At 38.0% G+C, this 12,017-nt stretch overlaps 2 pseudogenes across 2 annotated transcripts; one reads left to right on the top strand and one right to left on the bottom strand.

The window, feature by feature from the left end:
• Positions 1-856: 856 nt before the first annotated feature.
• Positions 857-6,247, bottom strand: LOC308417520 (H-2 class I histocompatibility antigen, L-D alpha chain-like; annotated as a pseudogene). Its single transcript has 2 exons — positions 6,220-6,247; positions 857-1,444 (listed from the first exon to the last, which is right to left on the bottom strand). The product of its transcript is annotated as an H-2 class I histocompatibility antigen, L-D alpha chain-like (transcript).
• Positions 6,248-7,109: 862 nt separating this feature from the next.
• Positions 7,110-7,581, top strand: LOC308417877 (ribosomal protein uL24-like; annotated as a pseudogene). Its single transcript has one exon. The product of its transcript is annotated as a ribosomal protein uL24-like (transcript).
• The last annotated feature ends 4,436 nt before the right edge of the window (positions 7,582-12,017 follow it).

The following is a 12,017-nucleotide window of genomic DNA, read 5'->3' as shown; positions in this document are numbered from 1 at the left end:
TGGGAGAGTTTTATTCACGTCTTATGTATGGATATTGCCATTTATTCCCAAATTTGGGAAGGTTTAAGTCTTCACCCTTTTCTTTTTCACATGTAATTCTCATTGTGGGATTGTTAGTTCTCCTGGTGGTGCCTCATAATTTTTGTAGGCTTTTTCTATGATCCAAGTGTAGTTTGAGCTCCCCAAACTCACACTAAGGCTTATTTTCTTAATGTAGCTGTGACAGGAAGCAGGGCTTTGGAGAAATGATTATGACATAAAGATATTGGTTAGTGTTTTTTTTTTCTTTTTCTTTTTTAAAATAACATTTATTTATGTATTATATATAACTATACTGTAGTTGTCTTCAGACACACCAGAAGAGGGCATCAGATTTGATTACAGATGAATGTGAGTCACCATATGGTTCCTGGGATTTGAACTCAAGACCCCTGGAAGAACAATCAGTGCTCTTAACCACCGAGCCATCTCTCCAGGCCTCAGACTCAGATTCTTATTCTCAGTGTGGAAGTGAAGAGCTGCTGCTCAGGGCAACACGGAGGCAACAGGATGCAGATGTTACCTCCTGCCTGTCTCTCTGAGGAAGGCTGGCTGTGGAAGGGAGCACAGGCAGTGCAGGAACAGTGTCCTGCTGTGCAGGGGTGGACAGGCTCCACAGTTCATCACACTGAGGCCATAGGATCACAGAGAACAGCAGACACTGTTGTCTAAAGAAAACGGAGGCCTCTGGATGTCACAGGAGAGACCTGAGCACACCATCTGTCACCCAGTCCACTCCAGGCAGGCTGTCTTCATGCTTTGCAATCTGAGAGAGACATGTCAGAGTTCTGGGAGCTGTCTCTACTTGTGTTTTTCCTCATCTTTTCACAACAGCTCTAATGATGGCCACAGCTCCCAGACAACCAGAACAGCAGTGGTCACCATGTTAGAGCCAGTGCATGGAGCAGGCTTTCATTTCAGGGTGAATGGCTGAGACAGCCCCCCATATTGCACACGGCATGTGAAATTCTGCTCCTTCCCAAGAGGTACTGCCACGTCTGAAAAGTACCATTCCTTGCAGGCCTGGTCTCCACAAACTCCATATCCTGGATCAGATTCTCCCCATTCAACTGCCAGGTCAGGGTGATGTCAGCAGGGTAGAAGCCCAGGGCCCAGCACCTCAGGATGACTTCATTTTCAGATCTGAGGTGATGGGTAAACATGTGCCTTTGGGGAATTGGTGCGCAGCAGCCTCTCCTTCCCATGCTCCACATATCTGAGGAACCATTCTATGCACTTGCCCTCCAGGTAGGCCGTGTACCTTTCGGCAGCACCAGCCTGTTCCCACTTGGGTCGGGTGGTGAGCGCCGCCATGCCCACGGCCGTCCATTTTTAGGTCTTCTTTCAGGGCGATGTAAACGACCATCGTAGCCAAACTGCTCATACCTGCGGAGGAAGCTCCCATCTGACCCCACGCCATAGCCATATAGTCAGTGGTTTTCTTAAGAGGCTGGGTTAAATGTCATGAGACTTGGTTAGGTCTTGTAGGTATAAGCTTGACTTTGTTTCTGTGTGGGCAAGAGGTTACAAAGCAAGTTTACAGATGATGTTTCAACATCTTCCGCAGGCTCCTATCTACCACTCAGGCAGAAGTTCTTTCCATGAGCCCCTGTCTACCATGTTATGAAGTAGTATGAGTCCTATAGCAGCTTGAACTTGGACTTAAATAATTAAATAATGAGAGAAATTGACATTATTTTTTCTTGTCTGACTAGATAACTGCCCATTCTGGTTCTGAGTTTACTTGTTCTTACTCAAAAAAAAAAAAAAAAAAAAAAAAAAAGCTTGATTACCGTTCTGTCATTTAGTCTTTATCTCCAGGGTTTCTACTTAAGAAAATTATTTCTATTCACTTGTATATTACCCTTTGTTGTTTATTTTTTCCAAATTTTATTTCATTTCTTTTAAGGTTTGTTTTAGTGTGTGTGTGTGTGTGTGTGTGTGTGTGTGTGTGTGTGTGTGTGTTTGTATGTGAGCATCCATGGAGGCCAGAAGAGGATATTGGGTTTTCTAGAACTGAAGTTATAGATGGTTGTGAGCTTCCACATGGATGTTGGTACTAAACCTAGATCGTTTGCAAGAGCAATGTGTGTTCTTATGCACCGATTCACCTTTCCTATATCAAATTTCAAACTGTTGGAATTGTTAAAGATTATGAGGACATTTGAAGTTTGGTTGTATTTTGCATTATGAGATGAATGTGAGGCTTTGGGGACAAGGGATAGAAGGTTATTATTTAAAGGATGTGTTTGGGTGTCAGGTAGGTAAGTGTGGAGTAATGACAGCTAATCTCAGTTTTTAACTTGATGAGATCTAGTCACTTGGGAGACAGGCCTCTGGACATACCTGTTGAAATTATCTTGATTAAGTTAATTTTGGTGAAAAGGCTTGTCCACTGTGGGTTGCACCATTCTCTTGGAAATGGTCCTGGACTATAAAAACAAAAAGTGAACTGAATTCAAGTATTCTTTGTTCTCTGCTTCTTGAGTATGGTTACAATGTGACCAACTGTCTCAAGACACTGCTGTTGTTATTTTCTGTCTTACAACAGACTTAACCTTAAACTGTGAGCCAAAGTCAACATCTTCTCCCTTCTTGCCTTTGTTAAGGTATTTTTATCTCAGCAACAAAAAAGTAACTAAGACAATAACTTATGAGAATATTAATGAGATTTAATATTGAACCTTCCACTGTTGTCTAACTGTGGCTTTTGATGAGAATACTATACCAAAATCTATTGTATTTTTACAAAATTACATAATGTAAGTTTAATTAGAAAGTAACAATATGAAAAACTCAAAATGTAGGACACTCAACAAGACTTTTGCTTTATAGCTTTTAAAACTGTCAATCATGTGAGACCGTTAAAAAAAACCCCAAATCAAAACAATTAAAAATACTATGTGTGTGTATGTGTCTACCTGCACACATGCGCCTGTGTGCATGCACACACAAGGGTTCAGTATTCTATATTTAAAAAAAGACAATGAGCTTCCAGTTTCCACTTGTGCCCAGAGCAGACCCAGTCTAAGAGCTCTCTGTACCTTGACCCTACTGGGAGAAAGCTTGTCTCTCAGGAGTGCTGGTACATCTGAGAGCACAGGTGAGACCAACACTTCTGCTCAAATTCCTGGCCCAAGAGGAACCTGCCCAGAGCTCTCATAACACAGGAACCAAGTATAAGTCTGGTACTGGATCCTTCTAGTTTCTACCTGTGCCCAGAGCTGACCTTGTGCCACAGCACCCTATCCCCAGAACCTGCTGGGAGACAGCTAGTTCCCCAGTAGTACTGACAAACAAGCTTACAGAAGGGGCAAGCCACTGTCAGAGTCAGCAAGACCAGTAACACCAGAGATAAACAGATTGTGAGAGGCAAGCCCAAGAACCTAAGCAACAGAAACCAAGGCCACTTGGCATTCATCAGAACCAAGTTCCCCCACCACAGCAAGTCCTGGATACCCAACACACTGGAAAAGCAAGATTCTGATTTATAATTACAACTCATGATGATGTTAGAGGACTTTAAGAAGGTCATATATAACTCCCTTAAAGAAATACAGGACAACACAGGTAACAGGTAGAAGCCCTTAAAGAGGAAACAACCAAACAGGTAAAGAATTGAACAAACCAAGTAAGATCTAAAACAAAAATAGAAAAAAAAATCACAAAGAGGAAAACCCTGGAGAAAGAAAGCCTAGAAATGAGATCAGAACTCATAGACACAGCATAACCAACAGAATACAAGAGATTGAAGAGAAAATCTCAGGGGTAGAAGACATCATAGAAAACCTTGATACAGTCAAAGAAAATGCAAAATGCAAAAGCTTCTAACCCAAAACATATGGGAAATCCAGGACACAGTGAAAGATCAAACCTGAGGATAATAGGTATCGAAGAGTGTGAAGAGTCACAAATTAAAGGGCCAGTAAACATCTTCAACAAAATAAATTATAGAAGAAAACTTTCCTAATGTAAGAAACAACAACAACAACAACAAAACAAACAAACAAACAAACAAAAAACAAAAAAGAGACGTCCATAATCATACAAGAAGCCTACAGAACTCTCAATAGATTGGGACAGATAAGAAAGTCTTACTGTCACATAATAGTCAAAACAGCAAATGCACAAAACAAAGTAAGAATTTGAAAGCACTAAGGGAAAAAGATCAAGTAACATATGAAGGCAGACCTATGAGAATCACACCAGACTTCTTAACAGAGTCTATGAAAGCTAGAAGATCCTGGGCAGATGTCATACAGATCCTGTGAGAACCACAAATGCCAGCCCAGGTTACTATACCCAGCAAAACTTTCAATTAACGTAGATGAAGAAATCAAGATATTTCATGACAAAACCAAATTTACAGAATATCTTTCCACATATCCTAGCCCTACAAAGGAAATATATGGTAAACTCCAAAAAAAAAAAAAAAAAGGAAGAAAGCTACAGCTAAGAAAAAGCAAAAAAGCAATTTTCTTTCAACTAACCCAAAATAAGAAAGACACATAAACATAATTCCACTTCTAACAACAAAAATAACAGGAAGCAACAATCATTGGTCAACATCAACAAACTTAATTCCCTAATAAAAAGACATAGACTAAGAGATGGGAACATAAAGTGGACCCAACATTTTGCTACATATGGAAATTGCACCTCAGTGACAAAGATAGACACTACCTCAGAGTAAAAGGCTGAAAAAAATGTTTCCAAGCAAATGACCCCAAGAAAGAAGTTGGAGTAGCCATTCTAATATTGAATACAATTGACTTTCAACCAAAAGTTATCAAAAAAGATAAGGAAGGACACTTCATACTCATCAAAGAAAAAAATCCAACCAGATGAAATCTCAATTTTGAGTATATATATTCAAAATGCAAGGGCACTTAAATTCATAAAAGTAACCTTACTAAAGCTCAAAGCACACATTGCACCTCACACAATAAAAATGGGAGACTTTAACACCCCACTCTCATCAATGGACAGATCATGGAAACAGAAAAAAATCAAAGAAAACAGAAACACAGTGAAACTAACAGAAGTTATGAACCAAATGGATGAAACAGATATCTTAGAACATTTTATCTTAAAACAAAACAAAAACCCCACCTTTTTCTCTGCACCTCATGGTACCTTCTCCAAAATTGACCATAAGATAGGTCACAAAACAGGCCTGAACAGATACAAGAAGATTGAAATAATCCCATGCATCCTATCAGATAACCACAGACTAAGGCTGGTCTTCAATAAAAACAAAAACAACAGAAAGCCCACATATACATGAAAGCTGAACAACACTCGACTCAATGATAAAGAAAGAAATAAAGTAATTATAGACTTTTTAAAGAATTTTTATAAAAACAGAGGCACAACTTACCCAAACTTATGGGACACAATGAAAGCAGCACTAAGAGAAAAAAATCATAGCTCTGAATGCCTCCAAAAAAGAAACTGGAGAGAGCATACACTAGCAACTTGACAGCACATTTGAAAACTCTAGAATAAAAAGAAGTAAATACACCCAAGAAATGATCAAATTCAGGATTGAAATCAACACAAGTAGAAAAAAGAGAACTATACAAAAAAAAAAAAAAAAAAAAAAAAAAAAAAAAAAAAAAAAAAAACCCCAACAAAACCAGGAGCTGGTTCTTTGAGAATATTAATAATATAGATAAACTCTTAGTCATACTAACCATGAGGCACAGATACAGTATCAAAATTAACAAAATCAGAAATAGAAAGGGAGACATAAGAACAAAAACCAATGAAATTTGAAAAAATCATCAGATCCTACTACAAAAGTCTATACTCCATAAAAATCTGGAGAAAATGGACAATTTTCTAGACAGGTACTAGGTACCAAACTTAAATCAGGATCAGATAAATCATCTAAACAGTCCCATAATTCCTAAAGAAATAGAAACTGTCATCAAATGTTTCCAAAACATAAAAAGTCTAGGACCAGATGAGTTTAGTTCAGAATTCTATCAGACCTTCATAGAAGACCTAATAACAATACTCTCTAAATTATTCCACAAAATAGAAACAGAAGGAACACTACTCAATCCATTCTATGAAGCCACAATTATGCATATACCTAAAGCACACAAAAACCCAAAAAAGAAAGAAAACTTATGAATATGCAAAAATACTCAATAAAATTCTTGAAAACCGAACCCAAGAACACATCAACACAATCATCCATCGTGATCAAGTAGGCGTCAACCAATGGATGCAGAGATGGTTCAATATATGGAAATCCATCAACATAGTCCACTATTTAACCAAACTGAAAGAAAATATTTACATTATCATCTTAATTAGATGCTGAGAAAACATTAGGCAAAATTTAACGCCCCTTCATGTTCAAAGTCTTGCAAAGATCAGGAATTCAAGGCCTATTTCTAAACACAGTAAAAACAATATAGAACAAACCAGTAGCCCACATGTAACTAAATGGAGAGAAACTTGAAGCAATTCTACTAAGATCAGGTGCTAGACAAGAAAGCCCATTCCTAGCCAGAGCAACTAGACAAAAAAAAAAAAAAAAAAAAAAAAAAAAAAAAAAAAAAAGTCAGAGATATAAATTCCAAAGGAAGAAGTCAAAATATCACTATTTGCACTATTTGTAGATGATGATAGTATACTTAAGTGACCTCAAAGATTCCACTGGAGAAATGCTACAGCTGATAAACAACTTTGGCAAACTGGTTGGATATAAAATTAACTCAAACAAATCAGTAGCTTTCCTCTACTCAAAGGATAAACAGGCTGAGAAAGAAATTAGGGAAATGACACCTTTCACAATGATACCAGATAATGTAAAATATGTTGATGTGACACTAACCAAGCAAGTGAAAGATCTATATGACAAAAATTTCAAGTCCCTGAAGAAAGAAATTGAAGAAGACCTGAGAAGATGGAAAAGTCTCTCATGCTCATGGACAGTCAGGACTAATACAGTAAAAATGGCCATCTTGCAAAAAGCAATCTACAGATTCAATGCAATCCCCTTTAATTTTCCAACTTAATTCGTCACAGAGTTAGAATGAGCAATTTAGCTCTTTCCTTTTGTGGCCATCGCTTGATCGCAAGCCACCAAGATGAAGTTTAATCTCTTCGTGACTTCTGACAGAAACAAGAACCGCAAATGGCATTTCAATGCACCTTCTCACATTCAGAGGAAGATCATATCTTCCCTTCTTTCCAAAGAACTGAGACAGAAGTATAACGTTTGGTCTATGACCATTCAAAAGGATGATGAAGTTCAGGTTGTTCACAGATTACGAAGGCCAGCAGATTGGCCAAGTGGTCCAAGTGTACAGGAAGAAATATGTCATCTTCATTGAATGAGTCCAGAGAGAGAAGGCTAATGGCACAACTGTCCATGTGGGTGTCCACCCCAGCAAGGTGGTCATCACCAGGCTAAAGCTGGACAAGGACCACAAGAAGATCCTGGAAGGGAAAGTCAGGTCCAGACAAGTAGGGAAAGAGAAGGGCAAATACAAGGAAGACATGACTGAGAAGATGAAAGAGTAGAGAGATCTCTTGCATGGCTTTCATTAAAGACTGCTTAAGTTAAAAAAAAAGAATGAGAAATTTGCAAATTTATTTGGAATAACATAAAAATACATGATAGCAAAAACAATTTTCAACAACAAGAAAACTTCTAGAGAAGTAATCATCCCAGACCTCAAGCTATATTACAAACCAATTGTGTTAAAAACAGCATGGTACTGGTACAGAGACAGGCAGGTAGATCAATGAAATAGAACTGAAGACCCAAAAATGAACCCACACACTTATGGTCTTTGACAAAGGAGCTAAAACCATTTAGTAGAAAAAATGTAGCATTTTCAACAAATGATACTGGTTCAACTGATGGTCTTCATGTAGAAGAATGCAAATTGATCCATTCTTATTGCCCTTAACAAAGCTCAAGTCCAAGTGGATCAAGGACCTCCACATAAAGCCAGATACACTAAACTAATAGAAGAGACAGTGGGGAAGAGCCTCGAACACATGGGCACTGGGTTAACTTTTCTGAACAGAACACCAATGACTTATGCTCTAAGATCAAGAATTGACAAATGGGACCTCATGAAATTGCAAAGCTTCTGTAAGGCAAAGGACACAGTCATTAGGACAAAATAGCAACTAACAGAATGGGAAAAAGTCCTTGCCAATATTACATCTAATAGAGGGCTAATATCCAATCTATACAAAGAACTCAGGAAGTTGGACTCCAGAGAATCAAATAATCTTATTAAAAATGGGGTACAGAGCTAAAAAATTCTCAGCTGAGGAATATCAAATGGCTGAGAAGCACTTAAAGAAATGTTCAACATCCCTAGTCATTAGGGAAATGCAAATCAAAACAACCCTGAGATTCTACCTTACACCAGTCAGAATGGCTAAGATAAAAAATTTAGGTAACAGGAGATTATGGTGAGGATGTAGAGAAAAGAACAGTCTTTCATTGTTGGTAAAATTGCAAGTACAACCACTCTTGAAATCTGTTTGGAGGTTTCTCAGAAAATTTGACATACTACTACCTGAGGACCTAGGTATACCACCCATTCTTGGGCATATACTCAAAAGATGCTCTAATATTTAATAAGGACACATGCTCCACCATGTATATAGCAGCCTTATTTGTAATAGCCAGAATCAGTAAAGAACCCAGATGTTGTTCAACAGAGGAATGGATATAAAATGTGGCACATTTACACAATGGAGTACTACTCAGCTACTAAAAACAATGACATTTTTAGGCAAATAAATGGAACTAGAAAATATCATCCAAAGTGAGGTAACCCAGTCACAACAAAACAAACAAAACAAAACAAAACCCACACATGCTATGCACTCACTGATAAGTGGATATTAGTTCTTAAACTTGAATTACCCAAGTAATTTAAACTTAAATCCACAGACCACATGAAACTCAAGAAGAAGGAATACCAAATTGGTGATGCTTCAGTCCTTCTTAGAAGGGGGAACAAAGATTTCACAGCAGGAAATATGGAGACAAAGTTTCAAGCAGAGATTGAAGCAAAGGCCATCCAGAGACTGGGCCACCTGGAGAGCTAGCCCATATGCATTCACCAAACCCAGATCATATAGCTGATACCAAGAAGTACATGCTGACAGAAGCCTGATCTAGCTGTCTCCTGAGCGGAGAGGCTCTGTCAGATCATGACAAATACAGAGGCAGATGCTCACAGCCAACCATTGAACTGAGAAGTGGTCCCCAATGAAGGAGTTAGAGAAAGAATCGAAGGAGCTGAAGTGGTTTGCAACCCCATAAGAACAACAATACCAACCAACCAGAGCTCCCAGGGACTAAACCACCATAGAGTACACATGGAGGGACCCATGGTTCCAGCTGCATATGTAGTAGAGGATGGCCTTGTTGGGCATCAAAAGGAAAAGAACCCTTGGTTCTGGCAAGGTTTGATGCCCCATTGTAAGAAAATATTATGGTGGGGAGGTGGGAGGGAGTAGGTGGGTGGGTTGGTACCCTCATAGAAACAGGGTGAAGGGGATGTGATAAGGAGTTCATGAAGGGGAATCCAGGAAAGGGGATACCATTTGAAATGTCAATAAAATATATCCAATAAAAACAAAAGAAGTTTAAAAAATAACCATGACAATCAAAGTCACTTTGCTATTTGTGATATGATTCAGGAGAAAAATACTAGAAAAACTTATGAATAAAATTTAGACAAATTTGAGTATGGGGCACATTAAATAATACAATAGTAACATCAAGTCTGTTTTTTATTGCACAGTGTTTTATAGGTCATTTTCATGCCAGTATATGATGTATTTTGAGCACATTCTTTCTGTTCGATGCCTCTGATTTTGCATTGTAACTTTATTCTCTCTCTCCCAGGTCGATTTGCTGATTGGTGGCCCCATTTTTTTCCACTTTAAAGTTTTGAATTGCCATATAATTGTACATATTCAATGGGTATATTGTGGTTATTCAGTGAATCTATATAGTGTTTATGGATCTTATCAGGAGAGTTAGCAGTTTGGTCGTCAAGCGGCTGTCAGTTTTAGAGCTGACTCATTCTTCTAGTTCATTGTGAAACCTATGTTGTCACAGACTAGACACCCTGATGTGCTTCAGGGCAACAGAAATTACTTATCTCATTGAAGTAAGTGTTAATCCCATTGTTCAACCTTCTTCCATGCTTCCTCTACGCAATAATGACTCTACTATCTTAACAGTGTATTAGAAGCTTTAGCTTCTGCATGTGAATGAGAATTTATACTGCTTATCTCTGCCTGGCCCCTATCACTTATCAGATAATTCGGGCTTATCCACTTTGTCACAAATGACAGGCTTTTACTAATCTTTAATGGCTAAATTGTATATAAAATGTAATTATATATTGAACCATATATGTAGTCCAAGCACCTCTTTGATGTGTTAATGTTACTTTGTCCACCCTCCACAGGTTCAGCTGCTGGAGTATATGATAGTTTATTCTACTTTATTCTTCTGAGGACCCTCATTACAGTTATACTAATAAAACAGGGCATAGGAATTTCTCTGTCCTCACACTCTACCCAGCATTTATTTTCATTTGTCCTTTTTGTTGACAACCATTCTAGCTGCTTCTCTTTAGTTGCAGTTAATTACCACTTCGGCTTTTAACTCTCTTCTTTTCAGGTGTGTTTTATGATATTAAGGAGGAAGTTTCAAGCACTCCTTGGATTTATGGATCTGGAGCTGAGAGGATGGGTCTGAGTTAGACATAAAAACATATGAATTATTTTCAAATATACATAAGTTATTTCTCTTGGCTGAATGGGATCACCAAAGAGAACACAGAGTGTGAAGGAGACAGGGTTGTATTTCAACCGTTGAGAAATAAAACATTAATTTTCTTGACAGAGGAAGATGAGCCCACGAGAGGAACAAAATTATAATATGGACAGAAGGGAAAGAGATGGTTTCCGGAAAAAATACCAAATATACATGTTGATAAATGTGGAGATGCTAGAAAGGAAAGAGAAATAAGAAACAACATTTTGGCTTAACTAGACAGAAGCCATTGATGACACAAGCCTTCACTGTTGTTGTTGTTGTTATTGTAGATTATTGAGGTTTGAGATGGTACAACATGAGTGTGTAGTGAAGGAGCAGAGGTTGTGAATATATATGTTGGAATACAGATTTTTGACTAGAGGATATGATAGATTTGATTTTAAAATAATTCAGTGGTGAGAGGCCTTCTGGAAATGCCTGCTTTAGATCAACTTGCCCCTCAAGGCAGCTAGGAACCTGAAGAAATATTTTCTATCTAATTTAATGGCCCTGTCAATCTATAAGTAGGCTCTAGAGGCGCAATAAGGTTATTCCTTGGGTGCAATAGCTCTGTGCCTTTGGGACTGACTTTTTTTTTCTTTCAAGGAATTTGCTTATTTCATTTTCTGATAATGAGATGAGCAGATATTTTTAAAAAGAGATTTATGAAAGTCCAGCAAGTGGTAACTTTTTTTTTTTTTTTTTGCAGAGTCGCATATATCTGAGTTAGAATCACTGTTTGAATAAGGGGAAGCAAAATGTATATAGGTCCATCTGAGCAAGCACTAAAGCTTAGCTTTGTCTAAACCCTGGTCTGATTGTGTTAATTTGGGATTGTTCATGACACAATGTGATTGGCCTCCAGGAAAGGGAAGCTCCCTTTAGTAAGGGAACTTATCCAGGAGTTCAAATCATCTCTTAGTTTATAAAGCAATGCTGAAAATGTAAGCAAGTCAATCGCATATTATGAAGGGAGATAAGACTTGTTTATACCCCAAGATGATAGCAACAGACTCCTAAGGCATTCAGATATAGGAAATTATCAGTTACCTGTCATTAACCATCATGAATGCAGCAGAGATAGGATTTAAAACATCAGCACAAAGTTGGCAGAAGGAACAAATGGAGATTCTGGGACTAAAACTGAATTTAA

Source organism: Micromys minutus (assembly GCF_963924665.1).
Source record: "Micromys minutus genome assembly, chromosome: 2".
In the NCBI taxonomy this organism is placed as follows: Eukaryota; Metazoa; Chordata; class Mammalia; order Rodentia; family Muridae; genus Micromys; species Micromys minutus.
Note: the sequence above shows the minus strand (reverse complement) of the source record. Positions and strands in the feature narration are given on the sequence as shown.